The sequence below is a fragment of the Pongo pygmaeus genome, chromosome 15 (assembly GCF_028885625.2).
Source record: "Pongo pygmaeus isolate AG05252 chromosome 15, NHGRI_mPonPyg2-v2.0_pri, whole genome shotgun sequence".
NCBI classification, from domain to species: domain Eukaryota; kingdom Metazoa; phylum Chordata; class Mammalia; order Primates; family Hominidae; genus Pongo; species Pongo pygmaeus.
In genome coordinates, this window is record NC_072388.2 from 70333838 (window position 1) to 70346879 (window position 13042).

General features: G+C 39.1%; 1 protein-coding gene across 27 annotated transcripts in view; it reads left to right on the forward strand.

Moving 5' to 3' along the window:
* SIPA1L1 (signal induced proliferation associated 1 like 1) overlaps nucleotides 1–13042 on the forward strand; it is a 412571-nt gene that overhangs the window by 77080 nt on the left and 322449 nt on the right. For 20 of the 27 annotated variants that reach the window (XM_063651761.1, XM_063651777.1, XM_054448754.2 and 17 more), the window contains one exon: nucleotides 12765–12831. The exons of the other annotated variants lie outside the window; for them this stretch is intronic. The gene's annotated coding sequence lies outside the window, so the exon portion shown is untranslated. The remainder of the gene's footprint in view (nucleotides 1–12764; nucleotides 12832–13042) is intronic. 27 annotated transcript variants of the gene reach the window in all.

The following is a 13042-nucleotide window of genomic DNA, read 5'->3' on the forward strand; positions in this document are numbered from 1 at the left end:
GTAATTTTCCTTGAACATTGCCTCCAAGTTATGGGATTCTGAATACCTCTCTTTTACTTTCTTTATTCTTTTTTGGATAAATATAAAATAAAAAGGCTGCTTTTTTTTTAGTGTTACTTAAAAGCTGTCTGATTTAATTGTATGACATATTTTTCTCTGTTGTTCGTCTGTTTGTTCAACTCTGCAGTTATATTAAACTTTATCATGTTTTACAATCAGCATTTAGTTTTGATAGGTTCTAGAAAACAGAAAGAAACATACCTGTCCTGAAATGTAGCTTTTTTGTTTGTGCTCTAAAACATTTTTCTTTATGTTACTTTCCTCAGTTAGTGTTCCCATTTAACCCAATATTTTTTAGCAAAAGTTATATTTAATTAAGGCAGATAGGCATAACTAAAAATATAAAATGTTAAATGAATGCTAAGAAAAAAATTAACCTTTGGTAAGTTATATATCATAATTAAGGAAAAACCAGAAAAATAGAAATAAAAAAATTTACCAGTAATCTTATCACTCATAAATATAAGATTTTTTACTTGTGTGTTTTTCCAGTTTTTTTCTGAAAAAATATAAAATACGCATTTTAACAGTTTGTTGTTAATAACATGCATTTTTATATAACATTGTCAACAGTAAACTTATAATTTATAAATTATGCCTAAATTACAATTATTGTAAATAATATAAGGTGGAGGCTGCATAATACAATGGTAGAAGCTTAGGCTTTGTATCAAGCGACTTAGGGTGGGATCCCTGCTTGTCCCGTTATTAAGTTAGCTGTATGACGTTGGCCAAGTTACTTAACTGTTAGGAGTCTTTTCTCAAATCAAAAAAAAATATGGGTAATAATTACCTTGCAAGACTATTATAGGAATTAGATGAAATAATGAGTCTCATTCATTCATATAGTGCTGAGAACAGACTGAAAATTAACTTATTATTGAGAGGCAATATATTGATGGCATTGTATAAAAAAGGCAAGGATTTGGAATAGGATTGTCTTGGGTTTAAATAACAGTGCCACCACTTCTTAATTTATCTTGGGTAAGTTTGTTTTTTTTTTTTTTTGAGACAAGTTTTCTCTCTGTCTCCCAGGATGGAGTGCAGTGGTGTGACCTCAGCTCGCTGTAACCTCCGCCTCCCGGGTTCAAGTGATTCTCTTGCCTCAGCCTCCTGAGTAAGCCATCACACCTGGCCAATTTTTGTATTTTTAGTAGAGACAGGGTTTCACCATATTGGCCAGGCTGGTCTTGAATTCTTGGCCTCATGTGATCTGCCTGCCTTGGCCTCTCAAAGTGCTGGGATTACAGGCATGAGCCACCGTTCCTGGCCTTGGGTAAGATTTAAAACTTCACTGATTATTATACTCCTTCCTAAAATAGAGATAATGCCCATGTCCTAGGATTGTTATATTGATTATATGAGGTAAAGAATATGTGCCTGGCATATTGGAGACACTATCATTATTATTTATTTATAAGGGAAGTTACTTAATTGGAAGACAATTAGATATTTGCTATTTAAATTAATATCAAGGAGGAAGCTTCTAGATATCCTAGATTTTATTTTTACTATTATAATAGTATTTATGGTTATTGAGGACTGTGTGAATAGTTTTATAACTGCTGCTGTCCCCCTCTCCCTCCACATTTGGAATAGGTAGCCATCTTTAAAATAACATGTAAAGATGCATGTTTTTGAGAGACCTTCACATGAATAATGAAAAGCTTCTGAATATAATTATATATATTGAAATATGTGCCCCTATTAATGCCACTCATATGTTCATTGTAGATCATCTGTCTCCATTCTTCTTAAACTGGGTATCTTTCATAGCAGTGCCAAACAGACTTTTCATGTACTTCTCTGCCTCAATATTTTCTTTTTGAGTTTAAGTTTTAGAAGTACCAATTCATATTCCTTCTTTTTGCTAGCACAGTGTACCTATTAGTTATTTACATATATGTATAATGAGTTTGAAAAATGTTATATAAAAAGAATCTTGGCCTGGCGCGGTGGCTCACGCCTGTAATCCCAGCACTTTGGGAGGCCAAGGCTGGTGGATCACGAGGTCGGGAGTTTAAGACCAACCTGGCTAAGATGGTGAAACCCCGTCTCTACTAAAAATACAAAAAAATTAGCTGGGCGTGGTGGCAGGCACCTGTAATCCCTGCTACTCAGGAGGCCGAGGCAGGAGAATCGCTTGAACCCAGGCGGCAGAGGTTGCAGTAAGCCGAGATTGCACCACTGCACTGCAGCCTGGGCGACAGGCTGAGACTCTGTCTCAAAAAAAAAAAAAAAAAAAAATCCTTAATCATACTGTTTTCACAGTCTACTTTTTAAAAATGGCTGTCCTTTTTATCGGTTTATACTTCAGTGTTAGATCATAGAAGCAGTACCCTCCAAAATTAAATTCTGAGTAATTTTATTGTGAGGTTATAGAAAATGAGCTTGTGGATGGGTGAGCTCAAGCCAGCTGTGCAGCTTGTCTGAGTTGATGGTCTGGTTTGTAGTCTAGTTGCCAGTCCCAGTCCTCTGCTCACACTTCAGTATGATCACTGTATTTCTTCCTGTAGGCCACCTGGTGCCTTGCCTCTGAAACTACTGTTTTATATCTATTATAGGATGAAGCTTACTTTCCGTTGACTACACACACACACCCACCCACCCACCCACCCACCCACCCACATCACAGTGAAGAGACTGTTTTGGCTTCAGTTAAAGTCAGTAAATTAATACTTAAAATTTATAGATTCATGACTTTTGCCAGAAAGCTAAAAATTCTGTTTTGAAGGTTGGCACTCAGGGTTGTAACTATAGTCAACTTTTTCTAAATTTGCATTGGATTGGCTTGCTTAAAAATAACTTTGGTAACCAAAAAGCATTCTTTTAGTATTTTAGGATCAAGATCAGGTAAAGGCAACTCACCTTTTATCTAAAAATTTTAAAAGCATGTCTGGGCCAGGCGCCGTGCCTCCTACCTGTAATCCCAGCACTTTGTGGGCAGATCATGTGAGGTCAGGAGCTCGAGACCAACCTGGCCAACATGGTGAAACCCCGTCTCTACTAAAAATACAAAAATTAGCTGGACTTGATGGCAGGTGCCTGTAATCCCAGCTACTCAGGAGGCTGAGGTAGGAGAATCGCTTGAACCCAGGAGGTGGAGGTTGCAGTGAGAAGAGATTGCACCACTGCACTGCACTCCAGCCTGGGCTACAGAGCCCAAGGTTCTGGGGGGAAGAACCATTTTTCCCTTTCAAGTTTATTAAAGGACAAAATGTTTTCTGATTTCACTTAAGTTATACATTTTTATTGTAAGTTTCACTACTAGGACCAGCCTCACAGTAGGCATGTATTAACTATTAACTTGTTACAGGTCTTGAATTACATTTAGCATTGCAAGGGCGTCCATTTAAATTCTGTTATTTGATCCTAACAATAATTTTGTGAGTTAGCTAGGAAAGGACTTCATTTTACAAAGAACTTAGTAGAATTCCTTGGGCACCATTAAATGATGATTCTGGGGTTTGAATTTAGGATGTCTAGCTCCAATTCCATACTTCTTGTGCAGTGTCATGCTGCTTTCCCATACCGATCTGCAAATGTTTTGGTTCTTGGTATTGTAATAGTTCATTTATTCAACAGAGTTTTAATGAATGTACAATTTTAAGCTCTAGGCATTTAAGGATGAATAAAAAGACAAGGTTTCCACCTTGAGGAAGACTCAGTAAATAAATAAACAAGTATCAAAAGTAATTATTGTGCCTATGGTAACAATGATTGGTACATAGTAGGTGCTCAGTAAATGCTTATTGCACAAATGAATGAGTGAGCAAAGTGGTAAAAAGGTAATAACAAGTGAGGGTAGCTGCTTAAGTAGATAGATTGACCAGGAAAGGTCCTTCTGAGGAAGTGACACCTAAGCTAGGCAAAGAGCGTTTTTGACAAAAGGACCAGTGCAGGCTGAGGACCTGAGGCAGGAAAGAACTTGGCTCATTGGAAGGCATCAAAGATGGCCAGTGGAACTAAAGTGAGTATGCTGGGGAGACAGAGGTTCCAGATGAAATTGAAGAGAAAGAACTAATCATGTAGGTCCTTATAGACAATAGCAAGAAACTTGGCTCCTACTCTAATGTTGGGGGACAGTTCTCCACTTGTCTCTTGTGTTTGTACATTGACTATCTTTCTTCTGGATCATCTTTTCAAGGATGATTTGTATAGTGAATGGCCTTGGAAGAGAAAGAGAATGTCCCTTCTGGGGTAAAGGCCAGGCAAGCTTACTGCCCATTACAAAAGATTTCAGTTCACTAAGCTCAGAGTTACTCTACTGTGACACAACCTGCTGTTGTGCTGAGGTCATCTTATTCTCTTTGTGTCACCTGCTGGGAATTGAGGCTTAAGGGACTAGCACCAAAAAATACTGATACTTTGGCCACTGCTACTGCTGTAATGATGTCCTTTGTCTCTGACCCTGGAGTCTCATTTCTTCCGCAGGCATCTATATAGTTATGTGGCAGGCTAACTTGTTATCTCACATGTAGGGCAGAATTTTTACATTCTTCACATTTCTTGATATCTGAGGCCATGGGAAGACGTTAGAGGCTTTTAAGCAGGGGAGTAATAAGATGTAGTTTACTAACCTTTTAACAAGTCAGTCTGACTACTCTGTGGAAAATGATCATGGGCAGAAAGAAGATTAATGAGGAATGGGGGGTAGCTGTCTAGTTGAGAGATAACAGTGGCTTCAACCAATGTGAAGACAGTGGAGATGGAGAGAAGTAAAGGAGTTAAGATGCTCTTTGGGAGGTAGAATTTATAAGTCTTCACAGAATGGATGTGGGGTGTGAAAGAAGAGTGTAAATGAATTGAAGGTTTTTGGCTTGAGTAACTGGGAAGATGAACTTCTGCTGAGATGGAGAAGCCTCAAAAATGAAGATAACTAACCTATAAAAATTTCTAATATGCTGTATATATTGCAAGGTTATAATGATTATATGGGTGCCACCGACATCTTTGTCATCACTTCTTTGGCTTTTTTTTCAGCCATTTCATTTGCTTGTCTCTGTCTTTGCAGAAATTTTATGTTTAGAATTGCAGGGACAGGAAGAATAAGAATAATTTTTATGACTTGGGGTCAAAGAACCATTGTGATGTGCTTTTCTGGGAAGAACACCTTTCTTGTGTCTTCATGGGTTGTCAAATCAATATTTAAGATAAGAAATACAATTCTTGTGGTCCCTTGATAAGAGGGTTGCCTCAATAACAGTAAATTAGATTACCTTGGGGGGATTTATTTTTTAATAAGCCACATTGATTTTTACCCAAAATTCATTATCTAGGAGTTTACAAAGAAATTCTTCAGTATGTTTCAGGATTTTCCCATTTTTGAAGTTGAAGTAATATGTTTTTTCTTTTCTTTTTAGATTTTAAGTTTGTTTTAAAGCTGGGCTATTCTCCTTTAATTTTCAAGGATAATTGTTAGTTGTGTTGTGACCACTTAAGCTTAATGCAGTAGGATGAACGAAACAAGTGCCTGTGGATGAATTTATTCAGCATTCTTCATCGAGATATTCTTTGGGATAACTTCTTATCTTTATAATGCCAGATGCTGATTTCATTAGCACCTGATCACTTTTCATAAAGAAAGTAACTAAAGTAGCTGGGCGCGGTGGCTCATACCTGTAATCCCAACACTTTGGGAGGCCAAGGCAGGCAGATCACCTGAGGTCAGGAGTTCAAGACCAGCCTGGCCAACATGGAGAAACCCCGCCTCTACTAAAAATTAAAAAAATTGGCTGGGTGTGGTGGCGTGTGCCTGTAATCCCAGCTACTCAGGTGGCTGAGGCAGTAGAATTGCTCAAATCTGGGAGGTGGTAGAAAGTAACTAAAATGCTTTTAATAAAAAATACTCCTCACCTTGTACGATTGTCTGTTAAATGCTTTCCATTTTTATCTAGTGAGATTTATTTTTGATTTTGCTTCTCACCTGCTTATTGTATTTAGAGGATGAATTTACATGCCTTTGCTTTGATATACTGTAGACGGTTTTAGGCTGCATCACGAAGTTTGCATGAGTTTTGAATTTTCTTTTCTTTTCTTTCTTTCTCTTTTCCTTCCTTCCTTCCTTCCTTCCTTCCTTCCTTCCTTCCTTCCTTCCTTCCTTCCTTCCTTCCTCCCTCCCTCCCTCCCTCCCTCCCTCCCTCCGTCCTTCCCTCCCTCCTTCCCTTCCTTCTCTCCCTCCCTCCTCACCTCCCTTCCCTCCCCTCCCTCCCTTCCTTCCCTCCCTTCCTTCCCTCCCTTCCCTCCCCTCCCTTCCTTCCCTCCCTTCGCTCCCTTCCCTCCCTCCCGGGGGTCTCACTTTGTTGCCCAGTTTGGAGTAGCGGCATGATCAGGGCTGACTGAAGCCTGGAACACCTGGGCCCCAATGATCCTCCCATCTCAGCCTCCCAAGTAGCTGAGACTACAGGCGTGTGCCACCACACCTGCCTGAGTTATGTTTTTTGTAGAGACAAGGTTTCGCCATATTGTCCAGGCTGGTGAATTATTTTTATGCCATTTTGTATGTCCTTTTATTTCTTTTATTCTGTAGCATTTTCTTTGGTGTGTGGCCTTGTTTCTAGACTTTTTCTTTTTAGAAAGGAAAGGTTGATAGCAGGGGGAAATGGAGCTTAGCAGGATTTTTTGTTTTGTTTTTTTGGTAGGCGAGGCTAGGCTTAAAATTATCTTGGATTCAATTATATTCCACCAATGATGGAAAGTCAACAATGGAAAGACTTGATTCCCTTTTAAATATAGTCTTAGAAAGGATGAACTAAGATTACAAAATCATCAGTGCTGATCATGAGATTTTTCCAGGTGATGTGAGTTGTTATTAATGACTTTGGTGGGTTCTGGAGATACCTCTACCAGAAATGCAGTTAGAATGCAGTTATTTCTGATGTTTTGAGAAGACAGTAATTTTTTTTTTGCTTCTGTTATCTTTTTATATAGTTCCATCTTTTTAGTTTTTAGAAATCAGTTTTAAAACATCCTCAGATAGTAGAGTGGTATTTAAGCTTCCCAAGTGTCTGGTCTTTGCTACAGAGCAGCATTGTTCTGCTTTCGTATTCCTTTATATGAATTCTTCAAAGAGACTCAAATTTTGTCACTAATTTCATGTTTCATGCTGTGGGCTAAGCAGTTTATAGTTTTACCATATTTAGGCTAGGTTTAGAATTTTACGAATGGTTTGCTGGTCTTCTCTCTCCTGTCCCCCAATTTCAGAATAAAAGAAAACAAAAACAACTAGTAATAAGATTTTCCCAGGGCCTTTACTTAGTAACTGAATTGGGCCTGACTTGGTAGCCTGTGGAATGTGATGGGGACTCTCGCTCGAGGATTGTTAACATTGCTCTTGCAGTGCCAAGCAGAGCCCAGGTTTGTGCCTCCACCCCCTTTCCCCTTTCCTTGCTTTCAGGAAGATTTTTTTCCCCCCTGGTTTTGGAACTACACTTGCCCTTACTCACAACTCTCTGGGAAGTGGTTTAGAAGTGCAGTAGGAATCTCTTCCTTAGAAGCCACCAGTTGGTTCAGAATCACAGCTGCATTTCTCCTGCCTGTGTTTTCTCTGTGTTGAGGAAGGGAGTGAGCCGGAAGAGGCTGGAGTCAGACAGCTGTGGGCTTGCATCTGAGCACTTGCTTATTAGTTGTGTGACCACAGGCAATGGGCTTAACCTTTTTAGCCCTCAAATCTCTGATGTAAAATCGGGATCCTCCTAAAGACTTCCTCATGGTTTGGTGAGGCTCAAATCTTGTATGTCGAGGAACTCGTGCTTAGCATTTGCAGGTTTTACTTTGAAGCTACTGTGTGTTCCCCTGTGATCCCCTCATCCTCTTTCCCTCTGGAAATAATACTGTCCTGAACGCAGGTTCAACATTCTGTTGCTTTTTAAAGTGAGTGTATCTATAAGTAATATAGTCTTAGTTTTGCCCATTTGGGCTCTGTAAAAATGGTATCTTCTTACATGTAGTCTATAAATAAGGGTGCCTCATTGGAACTAGGTGAGTGTAGAACTCTGGGCTCTCCACTTGGCCTTTGATGATGGGATGTGGGTGTGGGGTTGAAGATTTTTTTTCTGTGGTGTGGCTAGAGTAGAGTGGTTTTTGTCTAAAACTTTTTGTTTTGCCAGGCCACCCCCTTGTGGGTCCTTTGGTTAGAGAGACTGGCTCTTTCTGATACGGGATCACAGGTGGGGAAGGCATTATATGACATGTGGTGTGAGGGATAAATCCAATAAATAAACATTGAAGTTAATGGGAGCCAGATTTACTACTCTTACAGGGAAGGGAAAGGTGAAAACTAGGTTTCACCTTTAGTAAAAGGATTGGGTCCTTTTGGAGAAAGGACCTTTTAGTAAAAGTCCTTTTTAGTAAAAGGATTGGGCTACTTGGAGAAAGTCAAATCTGGTCTGTAAAGTAGATGACTATATAACATCAGTGTTAATTTCTGGTTTTTGATGGTCATCATTGTAGTTTTGTAGGAGAATGCCCTTGTTTATAGAAATTACTCACTAAACTCTGGGAGTGATAGGCTATCACATTGGCTACTTAGTCTCAAATAGTTCAGGGAAAAAAAAAGTTACCTGTAGTGTTCTTACAACATTTTTGTAGGTTGGTCTGAAGTTATAAAGTAAAACAAAACAAAACTTTTCATAATTGACTTAGTAACAGAATTGTTAGCTTATCAAAGTCATTTATAAGGTTTACGGGGCTTGCTTTTTGGGCTGCTTTGTCTTGAAACTACCCGATCATGGTGGCCTTCCTGTTATTATACTTCTTGATTTGTCTTTCGGTATGCGGTTTTTTAATATTTATAATCATCACATTAATACATTCTTGGCTCATTATTTATTTCCTTCATCTGTTTTGCCTTTGTGCCAAACTGCTTCTTTGAATGGAAAGTGTAGTTTACAAAAATATGGCACCTCATTGTATTCAATGACAATGCTGTATTTAATTTTAACTTACTTTGTGTATGCTATTCTTTTCTTCTCAATCCGCTGGTGAGCCATTAAAGCAATTTCTTTCTTATTTCATCACACTATGTCTACCTTAGTACTAAGCATATTTCAGTAGGCTTTTAGTTTACTTTTCAGAGTGCTAGGCTGTTGATTGCCTGTCTTAGAATTTCAAATTTTCTGAAAGTATGAGCAGGGTGAGGGGCATTTGGTAGAGTGGTGGATGTGATGCTCTAGCTAATTCATAATCTAGTCAGCTCACATACATATTTGTGAATGGTTGGCCCCTAAACGTTTAGGGTTAAACATATGGGTTGAGTTTTCCTTATCCAAAATGCTTGGGACCAGAAGTGTTTAGGATTTTTTATTTTTTTGGATTTTGGAATATTTGTAGTATACTTACTAGTTCAGCATCCCTGATCGGAAAACCTGAAATCTGAAATGCTCCAATGAGCATTTCCTTTGAGCACTAAAAGTCACGTTGGCACTAAAAACGTTTCAGATTTTGGAGTATTTCCGATTTCATGTTTTCAGATTAAGAATACTCAGCTTTGGATGAAGATGGTTCTACTCCACAAAATTGTGTGAGTCAGCGTGGCGGGTAAGGGTAGCTATAGGGAGAAGGTTCATTGTCAGAATACTGTTCTTTCTGTGATAACATTACATGCAGATTGTCTCTTTGGCAGAATCTCCCCTTTTCCTTTGGTACAGAGAACCATAGGTTAAATACATAGAATTCCTTCCCCCCTCCCTCCATACCTGTCTTTCTTTGAGGCGACTTAGATCCATCATAGGGCTTGTTTTCCTTAAATAGGCTGGAGGTCAAACTTCTCTTTAGCAGTTATACTAATTTTCATATTTCTCAGAATGATCAGGGAAAAGAACTTTTGAAAACTCAGGGTGGTAGTTACATTGCACTTTGTATACGCCCACGCATCAGACTTTTCTTTAGCATTTTGTTTTTTTTTCTTGCTGCTTTTACAGTGTAGGTGGCCTTCTCCTGATTGCTTTTGACAGGAAATTGAGCAACCTTTCTTTTTTGGAACTGAATATATTTTACTGCTAAGAGAGGGAAAAAATGTTTATGTTTTGAAACTTTATTATGAGTTTTTATTTAAAGACTAACTTAAATCTAGAAAAAGGGGGTAGAGGTTAAATTTCATATCATGCACTACAACTTCTGAACCTTCCTAGTAATTTCTGGGCTTTCCTTTCTTTGTAGCATTGCTTTGTTCTCTTAGCCACTGATGGATATTGAAAAGTTGTCCTTGAACATGTCATTATTTTTCTAGCTCTTAACTGGGGCTGCCTTCCTCAGTTGTCTTCTCTCTGTAGTGGAGGTGTGGTAGTCTCTACACTGATTTCACAGGCACCTTGAATCTAGAACATATGTTAGCCTCTTCTACTCCATTTCAGCTTTGGATAAGCACAGCATTCAGCAAAGCTTCCCAAGGAGTTGGCTGGGCCAGAGGTTGCAATGAGTGGGAGCTCCTGATTGGAGTCCTGCCTCTGGCACAGATTCTACCTGGACTGCCAGACCTTCTGGTGCTTTGGGGTATGAGCACTGGTCTTTGCCCCACTACCCACAGCCCCTGGCCCGCTTGCTGCTTCGAGTTACTGTGGTTGAGCCTGTGTAGACTGAGGATTCAGAAGACAAACTCAGACTTTAATTAGAATAAGCCCATTTGCCACATATGGAAATCTTGTTCAATTAGAATGGAGTAATTCTGATGGAATCTTTCTAAGTGTGTTCATAAATCCTGTCCTTTTGCTTGAGTTTAAAATTTGCATGTTTATTCATGTTCCTAAGTGGATTACTACTGCATATCAGCTGCTAGGCATGTCTTATTTATATAATTAGTTATAGCTCATTGGTTAAAGATTAACAAAACGAAGTATGTATTTTGAGTGTTATAGATTTCTTCACCTATTCTATGGGTGCAAGCTGCAGGCCAGTTGTGTAAAAACAGCAAGTTTTGTTATCTTAGATATCTGACTCTCAGAATATCTTTTAGAGCAAGCTTGTCCATCCTGCAGCCCACGAGCCACATGTGGTACAGGATGGCTTTGAATGCAGCCCAACACAAACTTGTAAACTTTCTTAAAACATTATGAGACTTTGTTGCAATTTTTTTAAAGCTCATCAGCTATCGTTAGTGTATTTTATGTGTGGCTTAAGACAATTCTTCTTCCACTGTGGCCCAGGGAAGCCAAAAGATTGGACATTCCTTCTTTAGAGGTTTATTTTACCCACGGTTTTCTTCTGATATTTGTATGATTTGGTTGTGGTAGTGTAGGAAAGGCCTGTTGTGGGGTCTTACCAAGCTCTGTTCTACCGTATTACATGAGATCATAGTGTGAGGGTGTGATAAGTCCTTGGTAAGTCTTGTTTGAAGTGCTTTTTTATTTAGCTGAATAAAAGGTGGGAGGCCTAATGTCCAGGGTGATAGGCTGGGAAGAGGAACTTCCCCTTTTGTCTTCAGTAGGAATTGGGAATATCTGTGAGTGAAACTAAGTTCTCATTATTTTTATTCTTCTTAGCTTCTATTTTATGTGATTGGGAACAGAGTTTGGCAATTACATGGTTTGAAATAGTGTTTAAAATTATTTATTGGAAGCTCTTATGGACGTGTCTAACTTATTTAATACATTTTAGAAATTGCTACATGTGCTGTAGATGATTACTATTGGGCATGTATTGGGCATGGGTATTCTTTTAACCAATAAGCTTAGCATTCATAGGAAATACAACTATGGTGGGAGCTTAGTAGGTGATCTGAAATGAGCAGTGTGAGAATTGTGGAATTTCCAAATATGTAGTGTTTGGTTTCTTCGGAACAGGGTTTCTAAACCTCACCAGTATTTTCGTTTTAGGCAGGCTAATTCTTTGTTGGAGGGGACTGTCCTGTGCGTTGTATGATGTTTAGCGACTTCCCTGGTTTCTGTGTATTACATGCCAATAGTGTGCCCACCCCCCCTTCACTTGTGATGACCAAAAATGTTACCACATGTTGCAAGATGTCCCCTGTGGGTACAAAATTGCTCCCTGTAGAGAACTAGTATTTTGGAATAGTGATTCCCATAGGCATGTGATGGACCAACTCATCAAAATCACTTTGTTGTTGTTGTTGTTTTTTCTTTTATACATACAGCTTCCAGGGTGAGATCTTTGAGTAGCAGTCTGTGGACAGACTGAATGAATAGCCAAGCAAGAATTTGTTGTTTAAGTGGGAATGGCTGTTGGTTGGCTTAAATTTAAATATGTGTTGAGGCGGGGCATAGTGCAGTGGCTCACGCCTGTAATCCCAGCATTTTGGGAGGCTGAGGCGGGTGGATCACCTGAGGTGAGGAGTTCAAGATTAGCCTGGCTAACATGGTGAAACCCCGTCTCTGCTAAAAACACAAAAATTAGCCGGTGTGGTGGTGCACACCTGTAATCCCAGCTACTCAGGAGGCTGAGGCAGGAGAATTGCTTGAACCCAGGAGGCGGAGGTTTCAGTGAGCTGAGATCTTGCCACTGTACTCCAGCCTGGGTGACAAGAGCAAAACACTGTCTAAAAAACAAAAGCCCAATAAATGTGTATTGAGCTGCACATAAAGATATTACCAATTAAAGAAGGTTTTAGAGACAAAGTATAAAATTTCACAGTTGTGATTTGATTAGTAGTGGTGATTTTTTTTCCCCTTTTACTTACTATGAGTTATAGTTGTGTGTTTTTCAAAATTTGGAAATAACTACTAATAAAGTTCATAATTATTTTAATCTAGGTTTTGAGAGATTACCTGAAGTTGCACTCAAAAGCAAGATATACTACTAGCTTTGAAATGGAATAAGGTGAGTTGGTGAATTAGTTCCAAAGTCACATTGCGGGGAGGAAATGTCACTCAAACTGTCATTCTTAGAAGACCTGCTATTTGGCCAGGTGCTGTGGCTCACGCCTGTAATCCCAGCACTTTGGGAGGCTGAGGCGGATGGATCACCTGAGGTCAGGAGTTTGAGAAGAGTCTGACCAACATGGTGAAACCCTGTCTCTACTAAAAATACA